A 12,276-nucleotide genomic window follows, 5' to 3' on the forward strand; every position below is an offset into this window, starting at 1 on the left:
TATATTATATATCTATATATATATATATATATATATATATATAGATATGTGTGTGTGTGTGTGTGGTGTGTGTATGTGTGTGTATATATACATATATAGATATATGTATATAGATAGATACGTATACATATATATACATATATGTTGGTATCCATATAAATGTATATATATATATATATATATATATATATATATATATATATATATATATATATATATATATATATATATATTCATGTATTAGGACACACACACATGGAAGAAGACACACAAGCAAACACAGAAAAAACAAACAGACACATATACATGTGTTTACTTATATATATAGATACATATAGATAGATACATGCATACATAGACAGATATATAGGTAAATAGAAAGATAGATAGATAGAAAAATAGATAGAAATATATATATATATATATATATATATATATATATATATAAAGACAGACAGATAGATAGATATACTTAAATACATATGTATACATATATACATAGATAGATATATACCTTTATATAGGTATATATATACATATGTGTGTGTGTGTGTGTGTTTGTGTGCGTGTGTGCATGTATATGTGTATATCTATTGTTGCAAACTGTAATAATAATAATAATAATAATAATAAGTATAATAATAATAATAATAATTGTTATAATATTGTTATTAATATTATTATTGTTATTATTATCATTATTATTATTTTTACTGGTAGTGTAATTGTAAAAATAATTATTATAACATAATAATTACAGTAATAACGATGTTAATTAAAATAATGATATAAATAATTATTATAAAAACGTTATTATTGTTATTATTATTGTTATTACTATTATTATTGTAGTTGTTATTAGTATGGTTATAAAAATATATATTATAACTGCAATAATTGCAATAATAATGATAATTATTGCAATAATGATGATAATAATTGCAATAATGATGGTAATGATGATGATAATAATGATGATACTGATGGTGATAACGATAATAATGATGATAATCATGATAATAATGATTATAATAACAGGAATTGTGTCCATATATAATAAAAAAGGTAAAAGAAAAAAAATCCCGAAGGTCGAAAAAGCGTCAAAATCTAGCGAAATATTGCCTTTTGAGAGAAGACTCCAAAAGGACGTTTTTTTCCATTTATTTGATGATTCTGGCAATTATTAGGGTAATAATGATAACAATTACCAGAATTCTATTAATCATGACAATAATGATGATAAAGTGAGAATATAGAGAATTTGGATAACATTTTATTATTATTATTGTTATTATTATTATCATTATTATTATTATTATTATTATTAATATTATTATTATTATTATTATTATTATTACTGTTACTTTAATTATTAGTATTATTGCCAAAAAATATATTATTGTTGTTATTATTACTATTATTATTGTAATTGTTATTAGTATAGTTGTGAAAATATATATTATAACTGCAATAATTGCAATAATAATGATAATTGCAATAATGATGATAATAATTGCAACAATGATGATAATGATGATGATTATAATGATAATGATGATAATGATGATGATAACGATAATAATGATGATAGTCATGATAATAATGATGATAATAACAGGAATTGTGTCCATATATAGTGAAAAAAGGTAAAAAAAAAAAAAATCCCAAAGTCGAAAAAGCGCAAAATCTGGCGAAATATAGCCTTTGAGAGTAGACTCCAAATGACGTTTTTCCATTCATTTGATGATTCTGGCAATTATTAGGGTAATAATGATAATAGTTACCAGAATTCTACTAATCATTACAATAATGATGATAAAAGTGAGAATAAAGAGAATTTTGATAACATTTGATGATTATTATTATTATTATTATTATTATTATTATTATTATTATTATTATTGTTATTAAAATTTTTATTGTCATTATTATCATTATTATTATTTTTACTGGTAGTATAATTGTAAAATAATATTATAACAGTAATAATTACACTAATAACGATATTAATTAAAATAATGAGACAATAATTATTATAAAAACGTTATTATTCTTATTATTATTGTTATTACTATTATTATTGTAGTTGTTATTAGTATAGTTGTAAAATATTATATTATAACTGCAATAATTGCAATAATAATGATAATAATTGCAATAATGATGATAATAATTGGAATAATGATGATAATGATGATGATAAGGATGATAATGATGATTATAACGATAATAATGATGATAATCATGATAATAATGATGATAATAACAGGAATTGTGTCCATGTATAATAAAAAAGGTAAAGAAAAAAATCCCAAAAGTCGAAAAGCGGCAAATTTAGCGAAATATAGCCTTTTGAGAGTAGACTCCAAAATGACGTTTTTTTTCCATTCATTTGATGATTCTGGCAATTATTAGGGTAATAATGATAATAATTACCAGAATTCTATTAATCATGACAATAATGATGATAAAAGTAAGAATAAAGAGAATTTGGATAACATTTGATGATTATTAATATTATTACTATTATCATTATTATTATCATTATAATCATTATTATCATTATTATTATTATTAATATTATTATTATTATTATTAACATTATTATTATTATTATTATTATTATTATTATTATTATTATTATTACTATTGCTTTAATTATTAGTATTATTGCCAAAAATATATATTATAACTGTAATAATAACAACAATAATAATAATAAGTATAATAATAATAATACTTATTGTTATAATATTGTTATTAATATTATTATTGTTATTATTATCATTATTTTTATTTTTACTGGTAGTATAATTGTAAAAATAATTATTATAACAGTAATAATTACAGTAATAACGATATTAATTAAAATAATGATATAAATAATTATTATAAAAACGTTATTATTGTTATTATTATTGTTATTACTATTATCATTGTAGTTGTTATTAGTATAGTTGTAAAAATATATGTCATAACTGCAATAATTGCAATAATAATGATAATAATTGTAATAATGATGATAATAATTGCAATAATGATAATAATGATAATAATGATGATAATGATGATAATGATGATAATGATGATGATAACGATAATAATGATGATAATCATGATAATAATGATGATAATAACAGGAATTATGTCCATATATAATAAAAAAGGTAAAAGGAAAAAAATCCGAAAAGTCGAAAAAGCGGCAAAATCTAGCGAAATATAGTCTTTTGAGAGTAGACTCCATAATGACGTTTTTTCCATTCATTTGATGATTCTGGCAATTATTAGGGTAATAATGATAATAATTACCAGAATTCTATTAATCATGACAATAATGATGATAAAAGTGAGAATAAAGAGAATTTAGATAACATTTGATGATTATTAATATTATTACTATTATCATTATTATTATCATTTTTATCATTATCATTATTATTATTATTATTATCATTATTATTATTATTATTATTATTATTATTATTAATATTATTATTATTAAAATTATTATTATTACTATTAATATTATTATTTTTCTTATTATTACTATTGCTTTAATTATTAGTATTCATGCCAAAAATAACTGTAATAATAACAATAATAATGATAGTAAGTATAATAATACTAATAGTAATTGTTATAATTTTGTTATTAATATTATTATTGTTATTATTATCATTATTATTATTTTTACTGGTAGTATAATTGTAAAAATAATTATTATAACAGTAATAATTACAGTAATAACGATATTAATTAAAATAATGATATAAATAATAATTATAAAAACATTATTATTGTTATTACTATTATTATTGTGGTTATTATTAGTATATTTCTAAAAATATATATTATAACTGCAATAATTGCAATAATAATGATAATAATTGTAATAATGATGATAATAATTGCAATAATGATGATGATAATGATGATAATGATAATAATGATGATGATAACGATAATAATGATGATAATCATGATAATAATGATGATAATAACAGGAATTGTGTCCATATATAATAAAAAAGGTAAAAGAAAAAAAAATCCAAAAGTCGAAAAAGCGGCAAAATCTAGCGAAATATAGCTTATTGAGAGTATACTCCAAAATGACGTTTTTTCCATTCATTTGATGATTCTGGCAATTATTAGGGTAATAATGATAATAATTACTAGAATTCTATTAATCTTGACAATAATGATGATAAAAGTGAGAATAAAGAGAATTTAGATAACATTTGATGATTATTTATATTATTACTATTATCATTATTATTATCATTATTAATCATTATTATTATTATTATATTATCTTTTTTTTAAACTTAAAAATTTTTTATTACTAATTGCATTTAATTATATAGCATATTTGCAAAAAAATATATATAACTGTAATAATAACAATAATATTATAAGTATAAAAATAAAAATACTAATTGTTTTTAATATTTTTAAAATTAAATATTATTTTTTGGGGATCATTATCATTATTCTTTTTTTACAGTAGTATAATTGGGGAAAAAAAATTTTTTAAAACAGTATAAATTCAGTAATAACGATAAGGGCGAAAAATTTGGAAGAAAGAAAATTTGGGAAAACATTTGTGGATTTCATATTATTACTATTATCAGTTTTATTATCTTTATTATCATTTTTTATCTTTATTATTATTTTTTATCTTTATTATTCTTTATTACCCATTTTATTATTTTATTATTATTTTTACTATTGTTTTAATTTTTAAAAAATAATATTCCAAAAAATATATTATAAGTGTAAAAAAAAACAATAATAATAAAAGTATAATAATAATAATAATAATAAAATTGTTATAATTTTTGGTTGTTGATTTTTATTTTTGCAAATTCATTTTTCTTATTATTTTTTTAAATGGAGTATTTTTTTTTTGGGAAAAAAAATTTATTTAACAGTAATAATTCCCGTAATAACCCCCTTTTAAACTAAAAAAAATGATAAAATAAAAAATTATTAAAAAACGTCATTATTTTTTTATTATTTTTTTATTACTATTATTATTGTAGTTTTTTATTATTATATTTTGTAAAACTATATATTATAACTGTAAAATTCCCCAAAATAATGATAAAAATTTTGGCCAATAATGGATAAAAATTGCAATAATGATGATAATGATAAATAAATAAGGTGATAAGGGATGATGAAAAAGATAATAATGATGATAATGATGATAAAATGATGAAAAATAAAAAGGAATTTGTGTCCATTAAAAAAAGAAAAGGAAAAAGAAAAAAAAATTTCCAAAAAGTTAAAAAACCCGGCCCAAAATCTTAGCGAAATATCCCCTTTTGAGATTTGACTCCAAAATGACGTTTTTCCCATTCTTTTGATGATTCGGGGCCAATTTTTTGGGGTAATAATGATAATAATTGCCAAAATTTCTTATTTCATGACAAAAATGATGATAAAAGTGAGAATAAAAAAAGGAATTTTAAAGATAACATTTGATATTTTTAATATTATTCCCTTTATTATTATTTTTTATTATCTTTATTATTATTTTTAAATTAAATTATTTTTATTATTATTTTTTATTATTACTTTTAAACTTTAAATTTTTAGTATTATTCCCAAAAAAAAATATATCATAACTGTAATAATAACAAATAATAATAATAATAAGTATAATGATAATAATACTAATTGTTATAATATTGTTATTAATATTATTATTGTTATTATTGTTATTATTATTATTTTTACTGGTAGTATAATTGTAAAAGTAATTATTATAACAGTAATAATTACAGTAATAACGATATTAATTAAAATAATGACATAAATGATTATTATAAAAACGTTATTATTGTTCTTATTATTGTTATTACTATTATTATTGTAGTTGTTATTAGTATAGTTGTAAAAATATATAATATAACTGCAATAATTGCAGTAATAATGATAATAATTGCAATAATGATGATAATAATTGCAATAATGATGATAATGATGATGAAATGATGATAATGATGATGATAACGATAATAATGATTATAATCATGATAATAATGATGATAATAAGAGGAAGTGTGTCCATATATAAAAAAAAAGGTAAAAGAAAAAAAATTCCGAAAGTCGAAAAAGCGGCAAAATCTAGCGAAATATAGCCTTTTGAGAGTAGACTCCAAAATGACGTTTTTTCCATTCATTTGATGATTCTGGCAATTATTAGGGTAATAATGATAATAATTACCAGAATTCTATTAATCATGACAATAATGATGATAAAAGTGAGAATAAAAAGAATTTGGATAACATTTCATGATTATTAATATTATTACTATTATCATTATTATTATCATTATTATCATTATTATCATTATTATTATTATTATTATTATTATTATTAATATTATTATTATTATTATTACTATTGCTTTAATTATTATCATTATTATTGTTTTTCCTGGTTGTATAATTGTAAAAATAATTATTATGATAGTAATAATTACAGTAATAACAATATTAATTAAAATAATGATATAAATAATTATTATAAAAACGTTATTATTGTTATTATTATTGTTATTACTATTATTATTGTAGTTGTTATTAGTATAGTTGTAAAAATATATATTATAACTGCAATAATAATGATAATAATGTTAATAATTGCAATAATGATGATAATAATTGCAATAATGATGATAATGAAGATGATAATGATGATAATGATGATGATAACGATAATAATGATGATAATCTTGATAATAATGATTATAATAACAGGAATTGTCTCCATATATAATAAAAAAGGTAAAAGAAAAAAAATTCCAAAAGTCGAAAAAGAGGCAAAATCTAGTGAAATATAGCCCTTTGAGAGTAGACTCGAAAATGACGTTTTTTCAATTCATTTGATGATTCTGGCAATTATTAGGGTAATAATGATAATTATTACTAGAATTCTATTAATCATGACAATAATGATGATAAAAGTGAGAATGAAGAGAATTTAGATAACATTTGATGATTATTAATATTATTACTATTATCATTATTATTATCATTATTAATATTATTATCATTATTATTATTATTGCTATTACTTTAATTATTAGTATTATTGCCAAAAAAATATATTATAACTGTAATAATAACAATAATAATAATAATAATAATAATAATAATAATAATAACTGTTATAATATTGTTATTAATATTATTATTCTTATTATTATCATTATTATTTATTTTACTGGTAGTATAATTGTAAAAATGATTATTATAACAGTAATAATTACAGTAATAACGATATTAATTAAAATAATGGTATGAATAATTATTATAAAAACGTTATTATTGTTATTATTATTGTTATTACTATTATTATTGTAGTTGTTATTAGTATAGTTGTAAAAATATATATTATAACTGCAATAATTGCAATAATGATGATAATAATTGCAATAATGATGATAATGATGATGATAATGATGATAATGATGATGATAACGATAATAATGATGATAATGATGATAATAATGATGATAATAACAGGAATTGTGTCCATATATAATAAAAAAGGTAAAAGAAAAAAAATCCCAAAAGTCGAAAAAGCGGCAAAATTTTTAGCACCCATTCTTATGTTTTTCTGTTGCTCTATTTCTGATTTCCTTATTGCATGGTAGTAGTAAAACGTAGCTGTTATACATTTCTTTCTTCCTTGGTTCCACTGTACTGTCGTCATTAGCATTCGTCTATTTATGAAATACTCGTATGATAATGGAGTTGTTGTTGTTGTTGTTGTTGTTGTTGTTGTTGTTATTATTATTATTATTATTATTATTATTATTATTATTATCGTTTATATCGTTATTATTGACTGTCATCATTATTATTACCTTTTAATTGATTATTTATGTAGTAGAAATAATAGTGGTAGTTGTCATAATAGCAGTTCTGGTATCATAATGATATAATGGTGGTATTAATTATAATAATGATAATAGAAATAATAATAATAAAAAAAAAAAAGTAATAATAATGATACACGAGTTTCTCCTATCTAGTCTCTAAATCCACGTTTTCTACGTCTACTGCCTCCAAAGAAAATTGTAACCTTTGCATTTCATGTCTTTCTTTTAATTGGTTTTGGAAAAGATAAAGACATCTACTACTGAGTCAACCCAGCAAAATGTTTCGTTTGTAGGAATATGTAAATAAATGTGTTTTTAGTATCTGTATATGAACACTACAATTATTTTATTGTTATTTTTTCCTCGTCTTTGCTTCTGTGATGAATTCTTGAAAACCATTTATTTTACTTTTTTCTTCATATCTTGGGCATGTCTGCTAATTGAAGCGTTCAAAATGCATAAACTCCAAGTATCTGATAGTACCAGGGAAAAAAAGTGATTTGGCAACAAATAACATTAAAATTGAAGACAAAAGGCTATTCCTTTAATCCAGACACCTTTGTAAAAAGAGGGGGAATTTAATACGCGCGCGCTCAAAATAATATTGACTAGAATACTTTTTAATTTCATGGAAGAGCATTTCAAATTTTACAGCAAAATATGATGTATGGGATTAATTCAAAATATATTGATACATTTCTGATTATCATTATTGCAACCATTATCATTTTCATTATTACTATCATCATTGTTACTACTACTATTATCAATATACAATCAACCATCAAATGCAGGGTCAGGGAAAGGCCTAAATACTTTCTAGAAAGTTTTCTGGAACACTTACCTCTATAATGAGTTCTGTATCACCTTCATCAGCAGCAAAGAGAAAAGGGTAAGCAGAAGAATCAGAGTCAAAGACAAGAGAGATTTTGCGCAACAGCGGCTGAAAAGAATAGTACACTTATTCATATTTATACAATGTTTTTTTTTTTTTTCACTTCAGAAGACCAAAAGCTCTCTGAATGTTCATGGTTGAAAGAATATAGCTGCATGCTTGGTAATTCTTTATAGTTTATATAGTACTCCTTGCATGAGATTGCTGGTCCAGGAAAGTATTTTTCCCTGGTGACCCATCTAAAGCACCAACTATTTCTTCAAATTCTACGTATTTCCTCGGCTTTCCAGAAACACCCCATGGCATTTCGCGGCAGCATGATAACACCAAAAATAATACGAAATGCTGCGATAAAGTAATGCTAATTGACAACTCTGCCCTTACAGCTGCATTCCTGCATTGCCTGGAACGGCCTGACAGTTTTTGTTTCACCGGGAAAGAGTAAAGTTAATGTCTTCCTTCTCTGCTGGTTTCCTTACATAAGGAATGCCATTAATTTTTCTTCCCTGTACCCTCTTTCACGGTTGTTTCTTTTCTCTTTTGTTGTATTCCGATGTTTTTCAGTTACAGAGATTGGAGTTCATTTTCCCCTCTTCCCTTCCCTGTGTCCTTTTACGCGGCTGGGATAAGCGGTTTCTCCCCACTCCCCGGTCAGCGGCAGAGGTGGGGATGAACGGTGTTTTTTGCTTTCAATTCCTTCCTCTCTTCTAGCCCACTCTATTACAGATTTGATGGCATGAGCAAGGACATCGAGTTTGCCCTCCCTCTTCCTCGCCCGTGCTCAGTTTGTCGTTGACGACTTATTCTTCAGGTTGGACGGGACATTTTACGAACTGTCGGAGTCTGAGCTCTCGCGACTTTAGCAGGGATACATCACGTCCACTACAACTCCCTTTGCCAACCGAGCGGCCAGCACAACTGAGCGAGAGGCCCCAACAGGTGGCGTTCCAGGCGAAGGCCTCCTTAGCCAAACTTCCGGGTCGTCGGGCGTGTGCCCACCTTGACGTGCTCAGGTCGAGGGAAACTCAAGGAACTGTCAGCAGACTAGAAGTTCAGAGCACAAAAATCTTATCTGAAAGGAGAGAGGATTAGTATATCCGTCCTTTACAAGAGACAACAGGTAAGTACATGACTGCAAATCTCAGGAATATATAGAACGAGTGACGACGACTTCCAAAAAAAAAAAAAAAAAAAATAAATAAAACATAATTATAAGAAAATAAGAACGAAAATTAAGAAACTTAAAATTAAACTTCAAACTAAACAAACCCAAAGCTTAAAACCAAAACTCGAAAAGGCTTTAAACTAAATGAAATGAACTTAAAAACTAAATGACTTAAAAGTAAAACCTTAAACTAAGAAAACCATACCTTAAAGCTATATTTAAATACACATATAACTTAAAACGGAACTTTTCAACTAAAAGAACATTCCAGAAAAAATAAACACGGCCAGTCCCTAATAGAAAAATAAAAGCATGACAGGATTACAGCATTACATGTTAAAAGATATATAAAAGTAAAAAAAGGAGGGATCTCAGGCAGGTAACTACTGAAGTGGTAGTTCAGCGACCCTCTGGTAGCTTTTGGGCAGGTCGGGCATAACTCGTTGTGCGGCCCACGTCAGTCTCACTCGGGAGCTCATACATCCTTTAAATATTGCTTAGGGTCTGCAAGGGATGGCTGCAATAAACGTGTCTTTCTGTGAAAGAGATTATCCCTTTTACTCTCCCACGTCAAATTACGACTGAAGTTGGGAAGAACGTACTGCTAAAAAACAACATCGTTGCGCCTGGCTCCGTATTGTCAGGGAACCTGGTAAACGTGATTAGGGCTCTTGTAGGGGAAAACGCGTCGGGAAAGGTCGGCTCCAGCTTTAGCAGGCCAGCTGGTACGCGTGGCAATTGTGTCCTGTGGCCCTATAACCATCAAAGTCCAGAAGGGCCCCTTTCACTAATGCGGGAAAGGGCCCCACCATGTTGCGGGAGTTACCTCCAAGCCATAGTTTTAACAAGCAATTAGCACAATGGGTTTAAATGCGTATGCACGATCTTTAAATTTAAAACATCAACACAAGCACTGTCACTGGCTATGTGCGCTCTCAGGTATCACCACACGATGGGCACAAACAACCACTGACACCGAAAGCACGTACTTTGTAATTATGAACACAAACACGATGACATACATGAACGCGACATATAAGCACAAGCATTGTAACCTTTGCATTTCATGTCTTTCTTTTAATTGGTTTTGGAAAAGATAAAGACATCTACTACTGAGTCAACCCAGCAAAATGTTTCGTTTGTAGGAATATGTAAATAAATGTGTTTTTAGTTATCTGTATATGAACACTCAATTATTTTATTGTTATTTTTCCTCGCCCTTTGCTTCTTTTGATGAATTCTTGAAAACCATTTATTTTACTTTTTTCTTCATATCTTGGGCATGTCTGCTAATTGAAGCGTTCAAAATCCCTAAACTCCAAGTATCTGATAGTCCCAAAGGAAAAAAAGTGATTTGGCAACAAATAACATTAAAATTTGAAAGACAAAAGGCTATTCCTTTAATCCAGACACCTTTGAAAAAAGAGGGGGAATTTAATACGCGCGCGCTCAAAATAATTTTGGGACTAGAATACTTTTTAATTTCATGGAAAGAGCATTTCAAATTTACAGCAAAATATGATGTATGGGATTAATTCAAAATATATTGATACATTTCTGATTATCATTATTGCAACCATTATCATTTTCATTATTACTATCATCATTGTTACTACTACTATTATCAATATACAACAACCACCCAAATGCAGGGTCAGGAAAGGCCTAAATACTTTCTAGAAAGTTTCTGGAACACTTACCTCTATAATGAGTTCTGTATCACCTTCATCAGCAGCAAAGAGAAAAGGGGTTTAAGCAGAAGAATCAGAGTAAAAAGACAAGAGAGTTTTGCGCAACAGCGGCTGAAAAAAATAGTACACTTATTCATATTTATACAATGTTTTTTTTTTTTTTTTTCACTTCAGAAGACGAAAAAGCTCTCTGAATGTTCAGGGTTGAAAGAATTAGCTGCATGCCTGGTAATTCTTTATATTTTTATATAGTAACTCCTTGCATGAGATTGCTGGTCCAGGAAAGTATTTTTCCCTGGTGACCCATCTAAAGCACCAACTATTTCTTCAAATTCTACGTATTTCCTCGGCTTTCCAGAAACACCCCATGGCATTTCGCGGCAGCATGATAACACCAAAAATAATACGAAATGCTGCGATAAAGTAATGCTAATTGACAACTCTGCCCTTACAGCTGCATTCCTGCATTGCCTGGAAGGGCCCCTGACAGTTTTTGTTTCACCGGGAAAGAGTAAAGTTAAGTCTTCCTTCTCTGCTGGTTTCCTTACATAAGGAATGCCATTAATTTTTCTTCCCTGTACCCTCTTTCACGGTTGTTTCTTTTCTCTTTTGTTGTATTCCGATGTTTTT

This window comes from Penaeus monodon, chromosome 14 (assembly GCF_015228065.2).
Source record: "Penaeus monodon isolate SGIC_2016 chromosome 14, NSTDA_Pmon_1, whole genome shotgun sequence".
NCBI lineage: Eukaryota > Metazoa > Arthropoda > Malacostraca > Decapoda > Penaeidae > Penaeus > Penaeus monodon.